The 18831-nt window shown below is 50.4% G+C and overlaps 1 protein-coding gene across 5 annotated transcripts in view; it reads right to left on the reverse strand.

The window, feature by feature from the left end:
• Nucleotides 1–18831, reverse strand: part of PLEKHG3 (pleckstrin homology and RhoGEF domain containing G3) — a 44249-nt gene that overhangs the window by 14621 nt on the left and 10797 nt on the right. For 2 of the 5 annotated variants that reach the window (XM_056133159.1, XM_056133158.1), the window contains exon 1: nucleotides 11411–11432. The exons of the other annotated variants lie outside the window; for them this stretch is intronic. The gene's annotated coding sequence lies outside the window, so the exon portion shown is untranslated. Of the gene's footprint in view, nucleotides 1–11410; nucleotides 11433–18831 lie in introns of those variants that run through there. 5 annotated transcript variants of the gene reach the window in all.

Raw genomic sequence — 18831 nt, forward strand, 5'->3', positions numbered from 1 at the left:
GTTCTGGGGCTGGAGAGAGGTGACGAGTGTACAATGTGAACAAACTCACCGCTGTCAACCCACAAACATAATATGGTTAAAATGGGTCCGGGGAGATGCACAAAAGTCCATAGCACATGCCTGGCATATAAGAAGGTTCCTGGTTCTGTCCCTGGCACTGCATGCCTCTTACCTGCTGCCAAAGGCCAGAGTGTGGGCCCGGTGGCCCCTGAGAACCTCTGTGGAGATACCACACAAAACAGGCTAAAATGAGGGTGGAGAGACCGTGCAGGGGCGAGGCATTTGCCTTGCACAGAGCTGAATCTGGCTCAATCACTGGCACCCCAGATGGTTCTCTAAGCACTGCCAGGAGTAGTCCCTGAGTGCAGAGCCAAGAGTAACCCCTGAATACAGCAAAAGGTATACCCCCAAAATATTATCTAAACAATAATAATAAGTAATAATAATAATAATAGCAACAAGTCTGGGAGTGGAGGGGCTAAAGTGGTTGCCTTACGATGTCTACCCAGGCAATCCATGTGATCAACGAGCACTGCCAGGGGGTCACTCCTTAGCACAGAACCAATATTACAGCCTGAGCACTGCCAGGTGTGGCCCAAAAATCTAAAAACAAACAGCTCCGGACACCAAGGAGGCGCCTGCTGTAGGCTCTAGGATGCTGGCAGAGTTCCTTCCCCGCGCCCTCTCCCACAGTGGAAAGAACGCTTCTGCCAGCACTGCCGTCATGCCCTCTCCTGAAGGAACCCAAGCCAGTCCTGCTGGCCAGCCAGATGCTCAGCCGCCCACAGGCAGACCTGGGGCAGCGCTGTTCAGATGGCGGTTCAGATGGCGGAGGTGGCCAAGTGCAGGGCTCAAGCCAGGATGCTAACGGTCCCAGCAAGCTCCTGCTCTTCCTCTCACAAAAGCCAGGGGGAGCTCTTCTCCCCAAGACTGCAGAATCCCCAGGCACTGATTCCCCAGGACCCAGAAACCTCCTGACTGTCAGGACCAGCAGAGAAGACAGGGCCAAAGTTGAAGCCATGTGAAATTCAAACCCTACACCCCCCCCACACACACACTTGGTACAAGCCCACCCACCCCCACTCCCCCACCCGCATCCAGCGGCTGAGGACACAGGAAATTCCCCAGCGCTGAGCCAGCCCTGCTCCCGAGCTCAGCAAACAGGAAACTGCTCCCAGGTGAGGCACACACCCTGGGGTGCTCTTTCTCTCTGAGAGCAGAAGGCAGGGCACAGGAGGGCCCCGAGCTGCAGGCCTGGAGGGGAGAGGCCTTCAGGAAGGCCAGGGACACTCCTAGCCTCCCCAGAAGACAGAACTCCCAGGCATGACTTCACAGAGACACACCATCTGGCTATGACCACGGGGAAAAGCACCCTCTCACCTCCACCCCTGCTGTCCGGCCTCAGAAGCTACTAGAGCACAGGCTAGGGTCACTAGAAGGAACCAGAAGGTGCCCTGAAGTCGCTCCCAGATGAGCCAGAGCCAGCACCCCAGGCTCAGCCATTCACCAGCATTCTCCTGCAGGAGCATTTTTTTCTTCCTTTTCCCCAGACCTTTTTTTTTTTTTTTCCTTTTTGGGTCACACCCAGCGATGTTCAGGAGTTATTCCTGGTTCATGCACTCAGGAATTACTCCTGGCAGTGCTCGAGGGACCATATGGGATGCTGGGAATCGAACCCGGGTTGGCCGAGTGCAAGGCGCTGTGCTATTGCTCCAGCCCCTCTATACACCTTTCATCTGGGTAACTTCTACCCAATTCTTGGGTCTCCAAGCAGACACCACCCACACCCTAGAAAGCTGCCCTAGGACCCCTCCTTCTTTCCCAGCACCCCAGCAGCCAACTGCAGACTTGCAAGGGAGCATATGACTAGCTGGGGATGCCCTGCCCCGGGCTTCAGGACCACCTGGCACATGGTTCACCATGGTGACCCAGCCTGGGTCCTAAGACCTACTGATCAAGCAAGCTGGCCCAGCAGAACAACTCAAGGATGGCGCTGTCTCACCAGTCCCATCTCATGCTTGCCATTAATCTCTCATGCTGCAGAGGAGGGCCCAAGGGGGAAACTCCCTTCCGGCACACCCCAACCCCCAAGCATCACCAGTTGGGTTACTGCATCTGGGCAGCCTCAGAGAGAGGTGGCTCTGTGGCTTTCTCCTCCCTCTCCAATAGGGCTTTTGGGATTCAGCAACCGGCCTCCCACAGGCACAGGCTGGCAGGGCGGGAGCAAGCTACCACGCAGCGCAGGAAAGAAGACCCAGCCCACGCCCGCCTCAGCACCCCGGCCCCCAGTCTCCCCACCCCGACGTGGGGCAGCCAGCCTCGGCCCTTCGGTTGGGGAAGCATGATGGAAAAGGGCCACGGTCTCCAGGGGGCAGTCTTGCCCCTGCACACTCACACACCAGCACCGACGGGTCTCCAAAGGGGAAGCTCTGGAGGGGGATGCCGCAGCCTTCAGACCCAGGTACCAAAGTCCTGCTCTCGAATGCAACGGTCCGTCCGCACACCATGCACGCAAGTTTTCAAAGCAGTACCCACACCCGAATGCTCTTGGAACCGAAACAAAGCCCCAGAGTCAACAGCTCAAAAGTTTTAAATGCAAGACGTAGTAAGAAGCCACATATTTCCCACAGCCACTGTGGTTATTATCAGAGTAGGCTACTCCAGGTGCTGCTCTGATCAGAACCTCCAGGCCCAGAAGAACCCGAGCTGGAGCCCTGATGGAATGTTTTCCTCCTGCCTGCTGTGTGAAGGATTTCTAAGCAGGCCAGGGCCACAGGCTAGGGATTAGTCACAGCACTCAGCCTTCACCTCAGTGAAGCTGTGGGGGAGAAATTAAGGCTTAAAAGATCAAGGATTTTAAACATGATACTTTGTTTACCCTCACAAAGGCAGAACAGAGGTGAAGGGTGAGAGTTAAGACCCCTTATGCTCCAGTCGGAGAGATGGCAGCAGGCTTAAGGTGAGCATCATGTATATGGTGGACTCTGGTTTGAGCCCTAGCACCCACTGGTCCTCTGAGCATGCCCAGGTGCACTCCTAGGCCCCCCCGCCCCCAGCACCCCTGAAGCGACCTTGCACTGCAGGGCTGAGCAGCATGAGGTCCTTGGACCCTCGCACTGAACCACTAGCCCAGTTGGCTTGTGGTTGGGGATGGGGTCTTAGGCCACCTTAGCATCACTTGGGAGATCACCCAAGATATAAAAGAAATAATGAAATTACTAAAATAAATACCTTTTAAAGTCCCTAACCTCTGCCGAATGGCCTCTGTCTGACTGGAGCAACCAACACAGGCTCCAAATCACAGGGCCACAGCCCATGGAGGACAGGGCAGGTGTCCACAGAGACAGCCTGTGAGTCCGGGTGATGAGAGACGCCAGAGGACAGCGGGTACAGAAGCACAGGCTCTCCTGGGCAGGGGTCCCACTGGGAAAGAACCTGGACACCCAGGAAGAGAAAGCCCCTGTGCAAAGGAGGCCGGGCAGTGGCAGGACCACCCGGGGTCTAAAGACATGGCGACTCACTCTTGGCACCTTCTGGGCTCAGAGGGCTCATTTCATCCCCGGCACTGCAAGGTCCCCTAAGAAGTCCAGGGAGCACCCCCTGAGCTCTGCCAGCTGTGTCCTCCCCACCCCCTCCATAGAACAGATCAGAATCCAGCTCTCCCTTCTCCCCTAGAGAAACAGTGCATACTGGGGCAGAGAGAGGGACAGGGAAGGGGGCTGAGAGCAGGTGACAGGCGGCCCCTCCATCCAGCTGCCCACATCCACCCATCCTAATGCGCCCCATCTCCAGTGCCCCAGCACCCAGCATGCCTCGACACTCTGCACGTGAAGCAATCTGGTCCACCATCAGTTCGAGAGTCAATCTTCCAGGAAACCCCATTTTTCTGTACCACCCGGAGAAGCCCTCGCTGTGTGGAGGGCCCAAGAAACACCTCAGACATAGACATTTAGGAGTCCAGGGGCAGAAGAGAGACTGTTCTCTTTTACCTTCCTCTGCAAGTTGGAACATCATCCACACCTTTCATCCGGTCCCAGCCCACACCTCCCTGGGTCACTCCCTGGGACCTTCCCTCCAGCCCCACAGGGAGGGAGGCAGGCAGGCCGCAGCAGGCCCCAACGGTTCCCAGCACCCCGGCACTGCTGGCTGGGTGGCACCCCACATGTTCAGCACCGGCCTCCCTGCCTGAACCTCACCTGCCCGCAGCATAAGTGACCCCAGCTTCCTGTCCCTCCTACTTGCAACAGCCCCGCGTCCTGTCAGGCCTCATTGGTCCCCCATACTCACCCGCTCGAGCAAGAAGGGTCCCCTTGGGGGACCAGTCGGAACCATCTGGAGAACCTCTGCCTCAGCCCCCCTCCCTTCAGGTCTTCTTCCCGGCCAGTGGGCTGAGAGGACAGCAGAGGGCATGTAGACATAGAGGCACGAGTCCTGCCATGGGCCAGCACTCTGTAGACCCGCCCGAGTGGTGAGATGGCTGATGTCACCCTGTCACCTCCCACCCTTCAGCCCGCACCTGAGAAGCGGGAACCCCACACCACACCTGCCGAGCAGGGGCAGAAGGAGGGCCAGGGTGTCTCCACAGCGTCAGATCCTGCACAGAGTAGGACTCACCCGGCGCCCACACCCTCAGCTCGGGGCCAGAGTCCTGCCCTCCCTCATGACGTCAGTGAGTCACCTCTGCACTATGAATTCCTTGGAGATGGTCCACCAGCTCGCCACGCCTGCCTCTCATACGTGCAGGGCCCTGGGGGGGTTCAATCCCTGCCCCTCACCCAGCAAAACCCCCAAAACCCCAGGGAAGCCAGAGAGACTTTAACCTGTGCTGCCAGAACAATCGCTACAACCGCATCTTCAGGATCTCCTCAGAGAGGGCGGCAGAGAGGAGGCATAGAGAAAAGCAGCTACTTCTCCACATAGAGAGGAGGGACCATGGAAACCTCCAGAGAGAGAGATCCTGAGTTCAGTCAGGATCCCCTGCATCCCCTCTGTTTCCTGCCAAAACCCAGCAGAGGCCAGCTTCCTCCTTCGCCCCAGCCCCCCAGGAAGGACAAACCCCCAGACGGTCTGGCTCTTAGCCCTTTTCCTGAGCACTTTCTTCCCTCTGACCCTCGCAGCCCTCCCCAGAGACTTCAGGCCCTCTGCCACCTCAGCAGGGACCATACACGCCTCCCTGGGGGGAGACGGTTCCATGGGATCACCACGATGGCCACTGAGGCCGTATGAATTGTAGGGCCACTTCTCTGGGCCACCCAAACCCAGGCCGGTTGGTTCAAATTCACTTTCCCTCATGAACTCATTTTCCCACCAGCCAGCAACAGTAGGAGGCCACCAAGTGTGGTCAGGGCACCAAACAGGGCCACAGCTGCTGGGAAGGAAGGACTATGGGTGTCCATGGAAAGAAAGTCTGGGCTGCAGTGTGAGGATGAGAAAAACTCCCTCGAGCTGATTGGAAGGAATGGAAAGCCCCTGGCACCTTATTTTGGGGGGAGGACGGCTCACCCACACCCACTTCTTCCCACCATCCACCACCCCAATATGTGCTCATGTTGTTTCCCAAACCTGGAATGTGTCCCAGACTCTCTCTCTCTTGACAAAAATGTAGCCAAATTACCTCCTTCTGAAAGGCTTCCTCTACTAGGTTCCAACCCCTTCAGAAACTCACACTTTTGGAGGCTTAATAATGCTCCCCCCTCAAAATGTCCACATCCTGATCTATAAATAGAAGAGACCTATGAATGTCACCCGAAATGGCAAGGGAGACTGAAGACGCAATCAAATTAAAAATTTTGTGAAGATGGTTGTAGCAATTGTTCTGGCAGCACAGGTTAAAGTCTCTCTGGCTTCCCTGGGGTTTTGGGGGTTTTGCTGGGTGAGGGGCAGGGATTGAACCCCCCAGAGCCCTGCACAAAATCCTGCTTTCAGGGTCAGCCTGATGCCATATGAAAGGTCCTTATAAGGGGGATATGGCAGGAGTGAGGCAGGAGTTGTGGCTGTGGAATGGAGGGGCAGTGCAGGAGACTGACTGGTGCCGGGCTGCTGGCTTTGCAGTGAGGAGCAGGGCATAGCCTGTGATTTGGACCAACACTGACTGCAGAGGTGTAAGAACGGGTGTTATTTTAAGTCACTGAGTTTGTGGTGGTGTTACAGCAGCCACTGGACTGCAATACACACACGCTTCTTTGAACTTTAATATCCCGGGGTACCATATAAAATCACGTAGACTCATGGGGGCTCCTGTGTGCAAGAGTTTCTTCCAGAACTGACAGTGAACCCCAGGGCCTCTTATGCACACTCTCCTACATGGCCCCAAGAACGGTGTGCACTAGCTGCTCACCAACCTCCACAGGAAGGTCGTGGGCTGTGCCTGGAGCACCTCTCCCCACTCTGGCAGCCAGGCACAGAGCAAACAATGCTCAAAGTCAAGGCTGGAGCTCATTCCTCCTATACAGACCAGTGAGTTTCCATATTCATCACTGCTACAGAATTTCTAATCAGCAGAGAGGCCACCGGGAGAGGGGACTGCTCTGTTATCCCAGTATCCCCCAAATATTTGGCCCCAAGAAGGGGCCCAATTGGGAGCCCACTGGCCTGCCAGGCCACATGCTCAATAACAAGCACCCCACACACACACTAAAAAAAAAAAAAAAAAAAAAAAAACTGGAGGAGGACAGGAAAAGGAGGCCATGAACCATTTGGGGGTTTGCACGTTCTACAAATATCTCAGGAAAATTAGTCTACCAAGAGTTTCACAGAAACACATTTTCAAGGAAAAGGAGATCAATTACTGCCTAGGATAAATTGCTACTGTATAAAAGCAAAGCCTGATGCTAGGCAAGGTAATGAAACAATGTCTCTAAAAAGTTGCACCAGCCAAAGAGAGTACTAGAAACCAGTCCAAATCTCCCAGAAAACGCACACCCCTCGTTCATCTCTAGGTCCACATGGATCCCTGGAACATGGTTTCTTATCAGGAGAACATAAGGAACCCAAGCCTGCAAACAAGCTAGCAATCTTGTGGGGCCTGTTCCAGTGCAAAGCCCACAGGTTTTAGGCCTCAAAGCCAGGGTTGGTGGGAAGCAAACAGAAATGGCACCTGCAGGAACCGCAGAATTTACAGTGCATCAAATTCAAAGGCACTGGAGAAACTCAGCCGACTCCAGGAAGGCAGACAGGGGCTCCATCAGTCCCTCTGTTCTCAGCGAGGAGAGACCAACAGTTTTGTGTGAAAAGGGGTCCACAAAGCACAAAGATCAAGCACACCAAGTGTATTCACAGGGTCTGCATCTGGCAGACCTAGTTGGAATCCCAGCTCCCCACCTGATTGGTTGTCAGGTTGTCTTGGGCAAGTCACCTGACCTCAGCCACCTTCACATTCCTCATCTCACAAACCAAGCACAGCAAGAGCGAGACTAAGTCCACCGCTAAAGACTGCAGTGATAAGGGTTAAATTATTATTCAAGCATCACAGCACCTCTGCGCAAGGTATTTTTCTGACTGGCAGCTAACATTTTGACCCATATCTCAAATTAATTTCAATGAGACGTTACGCATGACTCCGCCTCCCCCACCAACCTGTTTATCCACTATCAGTGGCCTGAACGCTGATGTGGGCTATGATCATACAAGGCAAATACAAAACAATTCGGCTGGAAAGGAAAAACAATCTGATATCCATACCCAACCGAAGGTCAACCAGAAAATGAGGTATAAGTGAGTCAGAGTCTTCGCTGTAGCAAGCCGGGCACATTCCTCAGCCTTCCACAAGCAGAGACAGCGTGTACTGCTAGAGGTTGGAGGGGAAGTGAGCCATAAGGAAAAATAGGCTTGAGCAGGAAGAGAATTCAAGGCAACACAAGGGAGCAAAAGTACAAATAGGTGACCAATAAAACCAACACTGGGTTTTTTGTTTGTTTGTTTTTTAATTTTTATTAGTGAAACACCATGGGGTACAGTTGTAGACTTACAGAAAACAATGTCCAGATTCAGGGCAGACATGGGCAAACCAAGACAGAGGTGCACGGTGCTGGGGAAAGTGGCCAAATGTGCATTATCAAAAGCCCAGAGACCCTGCAGCCCTCGCTCTGCCCCTAACCAGCTGCAGAAGGAGTGAGGCAGTGCGCAATTTGCACCACACTCTCCATTTGGGAATTATCACTACTTGCACTTTCTAAATTGTGGGTGTGGGAATGCCCTGGTCTGGGTGGAGGTGTAGCTCAGCAGGAGCTGGGGAGAAACGTTTGCTCATAAGGCCTTGCGTACATGAGGCACCGCAACGAAAACAACCAGAATTCACTGACCAAGTAGTTTTAAGTATCCACTTTGGGCCAAGACATTGTGGGAGACACAAAGATGAATCACACACACAGCCCACTCCCGGACAACTGATACTTTCACAGGAGGAACAAGATGAGGGCCTGATAACAGGAGGACAGAGAGGGTGTGCTGTTCAAATCGCCTCCAGTGTGGGAATTCATTCAACACTTCTGAGCAGGGTGTGAGGCCCTGGGGATACTGGACTGAATAAGGCATTGTCCCGGTCTCGGAGGATCTGAGTTCTAGAAGGAAAAACCTGTGCAGTAAACAGATCATCCACCAAGCAGTCTTGGGTGCTGGTACTGAAGCAGGAATAAATACAGTCACAGAAAAGGGAGGGGCTTGTGCCACCTGGGGGATCAGGAGAGCTTTGAGGGAGAAGGCAGCAATTTCGCTGAGTCTTTTGTTGTTTGTGTTTTGGGGGCACAACCCAAAGTGTTCAGGGATCACTGATCCCTGGCAGGGCTCAGGGAAACGTATTGGGTGCCAGGGATTGAATCTAGAGAAACTGCCTGCAAGGCAAGTCTGCTGTACTATTACTCTGGCCCCATTCTTTAGCTGAGTCTGGAGTGAGGAGTTCACTGTGCCAGGTGGAGAGAGATCTGAGAGCATTTGGTACAAAAGCAGCAGCAGGTGAGATCCCAAAGGGCTGGACCACCTGAGCACCTGGCCACCACAGGTCAGGCTGGCAGGCACAGAAAACACTGGCAATAGCTTTGTGGGCAGCCCAGCACCAAGTGCAGCTGAGATGGGTGGAGATGGAGCACCCTGAACACGTGCCCTAGGAAAACACGCATCTTCCGTGGAGAACTGCGGTGGTTGTTCCCTGAACTAAAGGGAGGTGAAGGCGACAGAATGCTCGTGAAGCAGCTTCTAGGAGGAGCCCCCCCCTTATCCCCCTTCACCTCATCCCCTTCATGCTAGAACACTAAGGGAGCAGGTAAGACCTAGAAGGGAATCTCCCATTGGGATGACAACTGGACAGGTTCAGGGTTCAGTGGAATTTAGAATTATGGGGCAAGGCTGCCAACAAGGCAGCTCCCCCAAAACACAGCCCCCCACACCACCAATTCTAAGGGGAAAAATGCAGATCCAGGGGAGTGTGCACACTTGACCGGTGCTTCAGTGAGCAGCTGCCACCGGGCCAGATCACCCAGGACTTCCGCACCCCTCAGGCAGCACAGAAGAGACAGCTCCATGGGACCTCCACCAGCACCCTGACCTACAGTCTAGTGCCCGCCCCACACACGTTAGGGCAGCAGGTTTCCCAAGGCAAACCTTCTAGATTCACAGTCACACAGCATCAGTCCTCAGAGGCTCAGCACTCCCCCACCCTTGCCCTGGAGAAGTCCCTCCCCGATAGCGCACCCCCCACCCCTCCACCCCCCACCCCCCACCCCCAGCCTTCTCCTCTAAGGGGCCTCAATCCAGGAAGCCGGAGAAACTCATCCAACAGGTGGGAGGAGAATGTTTTCTCCTGCAGCAGGAGAGGTTCCTACACAGCCCAGGAGCCCAAAGAGGGGCTGAGAGCACACAAGGCCGAGGAACAGAACAGTACACAGAATGTCACCTTGCAAGGGAATACTCAGTTCAAATCCCTGGAGTCCCACACGCACCCAGCACCATGTGGGCAGCTCTGCTGTCTGGGATGCCCATGGCATCACAGTTACTTCCGGCCATACCACAGAGGCAGGTGTGTATAAGCCCACAAAAAGTGTTGCAGCCCCTCCAAAACCACTCCCTGCCCCGCAAACACAACTAAAAAGCTGTGTGAGCACCATGACCAGGAAGCACCTCAGACAGGCACGTGTGTGAGCACAAGACACACACCCACACACACATACACACACATGTATACACACACACCGCGTGGCAGTACAACCATAACCACACACACACATACACACACACACACTCTGCATGGCAGCACAACCATAACCCCATAACACACACACACACACACACACACACACACACACACACACACACACACCGTGCAGCAGCACGACCATAACGAGCCACGCCACTGAACAGTGCAAAACTGCATGAGCACAGCGGCCGGGCACTGGCACCAGCTCACAGGCGGCCTCCAGGGAGCACCACTGCAGGCATATGTGCCTCCCCCGGGACAGGGCAACAATGACAAAGGCAGGGAGGGGGAAGGGAGAATTAAAAAAAAAAAAAAAGAGTTCATTTGAAGAAAGAAATGTGGGCCAGAGAGACGGCTCAAAGGGCTGGAATGTATGCCTGGCATGAACAGGGCTCTGGGTTCAGTCCCGGGCACTGCGTGGCCTCCTAGGCCCTGGTGGTCCCAATAATGCTAGGGAGGGTCCCCCCAATGCTGAACGCTGTCACCAAACCCCAGATTTGGGGGCCAGAGGGTACACAGAGCATGGAGTACTCTGGTCCGGTATCAGAGTTCTGCTCCTGGAAACGCTAGCCTTGATCCAGGCCTGACGTATCAAGTGAAGCCAACAGGGAGCAAACAGGACCCCCAGCCTTCCTGCCCTGCAGCCCACAGATCCCAAATGGGGGTGGGGTGGGCACTGCCCCCGGCCCAGCTGAGGAGGACTTCCTTTCACCTGTTCCACCCACCACGACTTGATTTTCATCCAAAATAACCACCCTCTGTGGATTCTGGGAAGAAGAAACCAGGAAGAACAGATTAACTCTGCTTTCCCCAGCACGCTTGTGTATGTGGACATGTGAGAGTATGTGTATATCTGTGAGTGTGTGTGAAAGACCAAGTGTGTGTGTGAAAGACCAAGTGTGTGTGTGTGTGTGTGTGTGTGTGTGTGTGTGAGAGAGAGAGAGAGAGAGAGATTAGCGATCAGAAGACCTTCTGAGGCCTCTGGCAGAACCCCTGGAGTCACCCCCGAAGAAAACAGTCCTGAGCTCACAGCCACTCCTTCCACTAGAAGCAACCTGGACACTATGATTCCTGTGGCGCGCACAGTCCCGGACCCCGAGGGAGACACTTATGATGGATCAAGTTTCAAAAGAGTTTGGCAAAGTTTAAAAACACAAAGCTGAGACCAGAACTGGTCACCGCACCCCTCACCAACCCCTGTGCTGGCCCCACCTGGGTACCTACCGCTTTCCTCAAAAGGGCTCCCATCTGGGCAACGATAGGGCTGTGTGGGGCTGGGGTGCTGCATTTCTCCCAGAGCCCTGGCGACTGAGCAGTTAAAGGGTTTGGAGCCAGCAACAAGCTGCCACCAACAGCCTTGGGAATTAAAGCGTCCACCGCCTCCTGCAAAACCTCTCCAATAAATGTCCTATTCAGAACTGGTTCCGCGTGTGGGGCATACTTGCTGCATTTCTGTCATTCCTGATTCCTGGGGAGCTCCTGAGAGAGGAAATGCAGCTTCCCACCCCAAATCAGCAGGAGCCCTGCAGGGGAAGACCAGGTGAGGGACACAGTGCTGAGCCATCTGAAGACCTCCAGCAACTAACAGGGGACACGAACTGCAGGAAACCAACCACTGAAGACCCAGGAACAAAGCCAGACCATTCAACCGCACAACAATGCTCCATTCATGTGGGCCCCCATCCCACCCCGGCCCAGGCCTTCGAAGCCGATGAACGTTAACCCCTGGTTCCTACAACAGTGCGGGCAGACACTGGGGAGCAACAGGTAAACCTCAAGTTTTATAGGTCAAGAAATGGAGGCATGGGGCCATAGCGATAGGACAGCAGGTAGATAGCAGGTAGGTCGCTTGCCTGGTGAGTGGCCAACCAGAGTTCAATCCTCGGCACTGAAATCCAGTTGACATATGGTAGAACGGCATTATGGTCCCACCCAGCTCTGCCCAAGCACAGAGCCAGGAGAAAGCCCTGGGCACCACCAGGTATAGCCCAAAAACCAAAAAGAAAAAAGAAACACAGACACAAGTAGCCCAAACAGATGCTGAACTTCAATACTAATCAGCATTTCATGAGGGTATTCTAGGCACCGCGCTAAATGCATTCTCTAAGTACCTCACAACAACCCCTTGATTCAGGATTTACTTGGCAAGGAAGCGACAGACAGGCAGGTAGGAAAAGCCAAGATAAGCTGGAACTCAGCTTCTCCTGCTCCTGGGCATTCTCCACTGCCCCCTTACAGAGGCCCATGAGATATAGCCCAGGGTGGCTTGAACTGTGGGCACCTCAGTCCACGGTGGGAATATAGCCTTAGCACCTTTGCCCCTTTCATTGCTCAAAACAAATTCACAGAACCACTGTTGTGAACAAAACACTCCCCAGGGGAGTCACCTGAGAATTTCTGTCCTGCCCATAGATGGCTCCAGAGTCCCTTCTGTGACAGCAATGTTGAGGGGGTCAGCACATCAGCAGCCCGGCACTTCCCACAGCCAGGGACACTGAGCAGCTCTGAGTGGTCTTCTGAGTGCTGAAGGGAAGTGCCCTTCCCTCCCAGAGCTTCCTTCAGTCAGAGGCCTCCTGCTGAAGCACACCGGGTGGGTGGCGTTTTCAGGACCTGCTGACGGGAGAAAAGGTCAAAAGGTCCAGAAAAAAGATCTGGGAACGGAAAGCCCAGCTGTTCACCTCTCCTCTCTCTCCTCTGTTGCCCACTCAGAGCCAGCCTGGCTGAAAGCTGCCAAATTGGAGCTCAGTGACTTCCTGTAAAACCTGCTAGTACTTACTGAGAATATAAACTAAATGCCAATGAGGCATAGGGCAATATAAGACAAATCTTTACTGTCATGGAACTCCTGTTCTTGTAGGGAAGAAAGCCACACAAAGCTAAGGCTAGAATCACAGTACAGCATGTAGGACACTTGCCTTGCACAAAGATGACCCAGGTTTGATTCCCAAGCAACCCAAATGGTCACCCAAGCACTATCAGGAGTAATTCCTGAATGTAAGCCCAGGAGTAAATCCTGAGTATCACCAGGTATGACTCTGAAACAATAAACAACACCCCTGGGGGGGGGGGGGGGGAACTGGCCAATATATTTCTTGTTAATTGTTATAAAGAAGATAAAGCATGAAAAAATATGACTGGGGAATATGGACATTGTTGGGTATGGAAGGCTTGAAAATGTAAAGGCTTGGATATGCTAAGCAGCAGCTAGACATTAAACAGTGAAAAAAAAATTCCAAAAAAACAATCTTTTCCTCTACACACACACACACACACACACACACACACACACGATCATCATCACCAATAACTGTACTTTGAAAATATTTTGCTTTTAAGATTTTACATTAGGAAGCAGCAGGGTCCAAGAGCAGGTTCTACGTGGGGCCTCCTAGGGATGGAGAGGGACTGCCAGGGGATGAGGGACCAAAGAACAGGACACAGCAGGGGTAAAGGAGTATACAACGGGCAAGGTGTTTGCCTTACACACAACTTACCTGGGTTCAATCCCCAGCATCCCATACAGTCTCCCAAACAATCAGGAGTAATTCCTGAGTGCAGAGCCAGAAGTAACCCCTGCACATCTCCATGTGTGATCCCCAAAGGCAATAAATAAATTAAATGTTTTTTTAAAAAAAAAAAAGAACAGGACGTACATGGAGTGAAACTGAAATGGGGCCAAGTCCAGGAGGAGAGGTAGTGATTACTAGAGTCAGTGTTAGAGACGCGGGAACAAGTTGCTGTCCAAACATGGGTGTAATCTTACCTTTGCTCCCCCAAATAATAATTTTTTAGAATAAACTGATCTGCATATCATTGTATGGAGTAGGTTAAATCAAATTTTTTTAAAAAGATGCAAAGATGGATAAGGTATTTCACTGCAATCACTATAAAATCGAAGGAAGGGAGAGAAGGTGAGAGGGAGGGAGGGAGGGAGGGAGGGAGGAAGGAAGGAAGGAAGGAAGGAAGGAAGGAAGGAAGGAAGGAAAGGATGGAGAGAAAGACAATATGTGAATGAATTAGAAAACTAAAGTGAAATAGATTTAGTTCCTGCAACAGTACAAACCAATGACTAATTTAGAAAGAAACAAATCAGAAGAGACCTATAAACAAGAGATTGAACTAATAATTCAAGATTTCCAATTGAGAAACAAGTACTGGACTAGATGGTTTTCCTGTGATTTCTGCCAGACATTTAAAAAAGGACTCATATAAATTCTTTATACTTTGCCAAAGCAAAAGAGAATACTTCCCAAAGCATTCTATAACATTATCTCCATATCAAAACTTGGCATCACAAGAAAAGAAAGTTCAATCCACAATCTCTTATAGATACTAAGTTACTAATAAACTGGGGCCAGAGAGATAATATAACACCTTGCATACAGCCAACCTAGGTTTGATGCCCGGCACCACCTAAGGTCTATCAAGCCCTCCAGATGTGATCCCTGAGCATCCCCAGGGGTGGCCCAAACAACAAACCAAAATCCAACTAATTGAATCTGGCAACAAATTAAAAAATAATGATAATGAGTACACTCTCTGACCATGTGGATTTGTCCTGAAAATACAAGTTAAGGTTAACGTTCCCCTAAAAGCAATGAAAATGATTCATAAAAGTACAAAATTCCAGAAAAAAAAATTGGCAAAATCTAACATCTTTCCATGATAAAATTGCTACAAAAACTAAGAATAGAAGGAACGTTCCTAACCAGTTAAATAATAGCTTTTAAAACCCACAGGGGGCCAGAGCAATAGCACAGCACACTTGCCTTGCATGCGGACAACCTGATTTTGATACCCAGCACCATATATGGTTCTCTGACTCCCAACAGGAGTGATCCCCAAGCACGGAGCCAGGAGTAAGCCCTAAGCACCAGAGGTGTGGCCCAACAAATAAGCAAAAAAACACAGGCCCTCATACTCGATGAAGACTGCTTTCCTCCTTAGATCAAGAACAAAACAAGAGGAGGGCTGAAGCAATAGTACTGCGGGTTGGGTGTTTGTCTTACACGTGGCCGACCCTGGTTCGATTCCCAGCATCCCATGTGGTCCCCTGAGCACCGCCAGAAGTAATTTCTGAGTGCAAAGCCAGGAGTATCCCCTCTGCATCGCTGGGTGTGACCCAAAAAGCACTGCAGTGCACTGTAGCACTGTCCTCCCGTTGTTCATCGATTTGCTCAAATACATCACGGGACCCAAAAAGCGAAAAAAGAAAAAAACAAGAATACCACTTATACTCAACATTATGCTAGAGTTCTAACCAAAGCAGTAAGGCAAGATAAATAATAAGACACCCAAGCTGTAGAGGAAGAAAAACTCTCTTTACAGGTGACATGATCTTATCTGTAGAAAATCCTATAGATATCCACAAAACTGAGTTCAGCAGCAAGACAAACTAAAACATCAGGGGCCAGAGAGATAGTACAGTGAACAGGGTATTTACCTTGCATTCAATTCAGCCAATCAGGGTTCAATCTCTGGCATCCTTCATGATCCCCTGAGCACTGCCAGGAGTAATTCCTGAGTACAGACCCAGGAGTAACACCTGAGTATCGCTGGCTGTGGCCCCAAAAGAAAAACAAACATACAAAAAAACCCCAAGTATAACATCAATGCATAAAAATAACACAATTGCCTTCTTAGTATAGTAGCAGTGAACTATCCAAAAATCCATCTAAAAGTAAAAAAAAAAATAAAAAATAAATGAAAGTCAGAGATAGTTCTGCAAGGAGGGCAACAGCCTTTCAATGCAGGTAACCTAGGTTTAATCCAAGGCACCACATAAGGTTCCCTGAATCCCACCAGCAGTGCGATCCCTAAGCACAGAGCCAAGAATACACTTTGAGCACCACTGGGTGTGCCCCCACCCCAAAAAAGAAAAAAAAAATCAAAAAGCAGAGCAACACCATTTTATAATAGCAGCAAAACGCACAATACACTTCAGAATCACTGTCACTATCCTCCCGTTGTTCATCAATTTGCTCAAGCGGGTCCAGTAAGGTCTCCATCGTGAGACTTGTTGTTACTGTGTTTGGCATATTGAATACGTCACAGGTAGTTTGCCAGGCTTTGCCATGCGGGCGAGATACTCTCGGTAGCTTGCCGGGCATTTAGCAAAAAGCATGTGATACTTATGTACTGAAAAGTACAAAACACTGTTGAAAGAAATAAAAATAACTGAATTAATGGAAAAAATCCAACATTCATAGATCAGAACACTTATCAGTGCTCAATAACAATAACTGCCAAACCAATCTCATGACTCTGCCCAAAGTCCCAAGGGATTTTTTTTATTTGCAGAAATAAACAAGTTTATCCTAAAATTCATGTGGAAAAATAAGGAATCCTGCAAAGAACAAATTTGAAAGACACAATTCCCAATTTACAAATGATGACAGAGTTACAGTTACCAAGACTGGTTGGCATGTATTAATGGAACAACTCAAAAGATACTCACCATTACTAATCATTAGGGAACAGCAAATCAAAACCACAATTAATACCACTTCATACCCACCAGGAAGGTTAAAATTAAAGTGATGGTCATTAACATGTTCATGAAAATGTACAGAAACTAGAATTTTTATACTGCTAAGAATTTAAAATAATTACATCTGTGTGGAAAACAATTTGGCAGTTTCTCAGAAAGTTCCACATATCTATGTTATGTCATATGACCTGGAAATTCTAATATTAGGTATAAAACTATGAGACCATCCACACAAAAAGTTGTAATTGTCCATAAGGGTTTTACTCTTAGTTGCCAAAGTGTAGAGCCAGCTCAAATGCCCATCAGCTGAAATTGGATAAATAAAATGGAGAGTACCCACTCAATCCAATATTATTTGGCAGTAGAAAAAGTTAAGAAAGTGAAATGGACACCATGAAACCACATGAAGACTCTTGGAAGTACTCGCATATGTTCATATATTTGAAACAGAACAGGCAAATTTACAGAAATCACAAGTAGATAAATGTGGCGTGGGAATGGGGAAATGACTGCAGGGTTTCTGTTTTAAGATTAGTGAGAGGTGAGGCTGGAGCAACAGTACAGAGGGTTTGCCTCATACATAGCTGACCTGGGTTCGATTTCTCCCTGGCATCCCATGTGATCATCACTGCTCATCATCACCGCTAGGAGTAATTTCTGAGTGTCAATGTAGAGTCATGAGTAACCCCTGAGCATTGCTGGGTGTGGCCCAAATACCACAAAAAAATTAAAAAATGATCAGTGGCAAAGTTTGCCCAATTCTGTGACTCTATGAAAAACCACTTGACTATATATACACTTCATATGAGTAAATTTTAAGATGCATTAAATATCACAATGAAATTATGTCAATTGAATCTTTTAGGGGGGTGCCAAACAAAAATGATTTAAAAATGAATCAAATCATGGGCTGGAGAGATAGAACAAGGGCACTTGCTTTGGCACACAACCAACCTGGGTTCAACCCCCCTGCACTGCAAATGGTTCCCTGTGCACCCCCAGAAGTGATGCCTAAGCACAGAGCCAGGAGTAAGCCCTGAGTATTGCTGGGAGTGGCCCCAAAACACAAACAAAATCCATCAAAAGTCTTAAACACAAAATGTCAGCAGGGAAAAAAGTATAGACTATTCGATAACCAGTCCTGGAAACTTGGCTATTTCTCTGGAAAAAAATAAAATCGGCTCCATCTTATAAGGCTGAGAGGTTCTCAGCATGGCTGCACATGAAGGACCAGAACAGGGCTTGCACATGTCAGCCTAAGACTGCAGATAGAGGGGCTGGAGCGATAGCAGAGCAGGTAGGACGTTTGCCTTGCAAGCAGCCGACCCAGGTTCAATTCCCAGCATCCCATATGGTCCCCCGAGCACCACCAGGAGTAATTCCTGAGTGCAGAGTGAGGAGTAACCCCTGTGCATTGCCCGGTGTGACCCAACAAGCAAAAAAAGAAAAAAAAAAAAGACTGCAGTTAGATACCTGTAACTGCATGTGGTCCTCTGAGCCCTGTCAGGAATGGTTCCCGAACAGAGTCAGGTAGGAACAAGCCCTGATCATGCTGGGGTATGGCCCCAAACTGATCCCACCAGCCCCACCCCAAAAGACACTGTAGCACTGTAGCACTGTCCTCACCTTGTTCACCAATTTGCTCAAGCGGGCCCAGTAATGTCTTCATTGTGAGACTTGCTGTTACTGTTTTTGGCATATCGAATACGTCACAGGTAGCTTGCCAGGCTTTGCAGTGTGGGTGAGATACTCTCGGTAGCTTGCTGGGCTCTCTGAGAGGGGCAGAGGAATCGAACCCGAGTCTGCAGAGTCGGCCGCGTGCAAGGCAAATGCCCGACCAGCTGTGCTATTGCTCCAGCCCAAAAGACACAGCAACTAAAATTCTGTGGAAAAAGTCCTCAAGAATTGCCAACAGATTGCAGAGTAGGGATCAGACAACCTCGAGGTCAGAGGTGGCAGACATCACCATCATTCCTTTTTGAAATGAGTGATATGGACATATATATTACCTGGTTTTAAATTTTTGAACACAGGGGGCTGGAGCAATAGTACAGCATGCAGGGCACTTGCCTTGCACATGGCTGACCAGGGTTCAATTCCTGATACCCCATAATGTCCCCCAAGCCTCACAAGGAGTAATTCCTGAATGCAGAGT

The sequence above is a fragment of the Sorex fumeus genome, unplaced genomic scaffold, assembly GCF_029834395.1.
Source record: "Sorex fumeus unplaced genomic scaffold, SorFum_2.1 ptg000098l, whole genome shotgun sequence".
Classification (NCBI taxonomy): Eukaryota; Metazoa; Chordata; class Mammalia; order Eulipotyphla; family Soricidae; genus Sorex; species Sorex fumeus.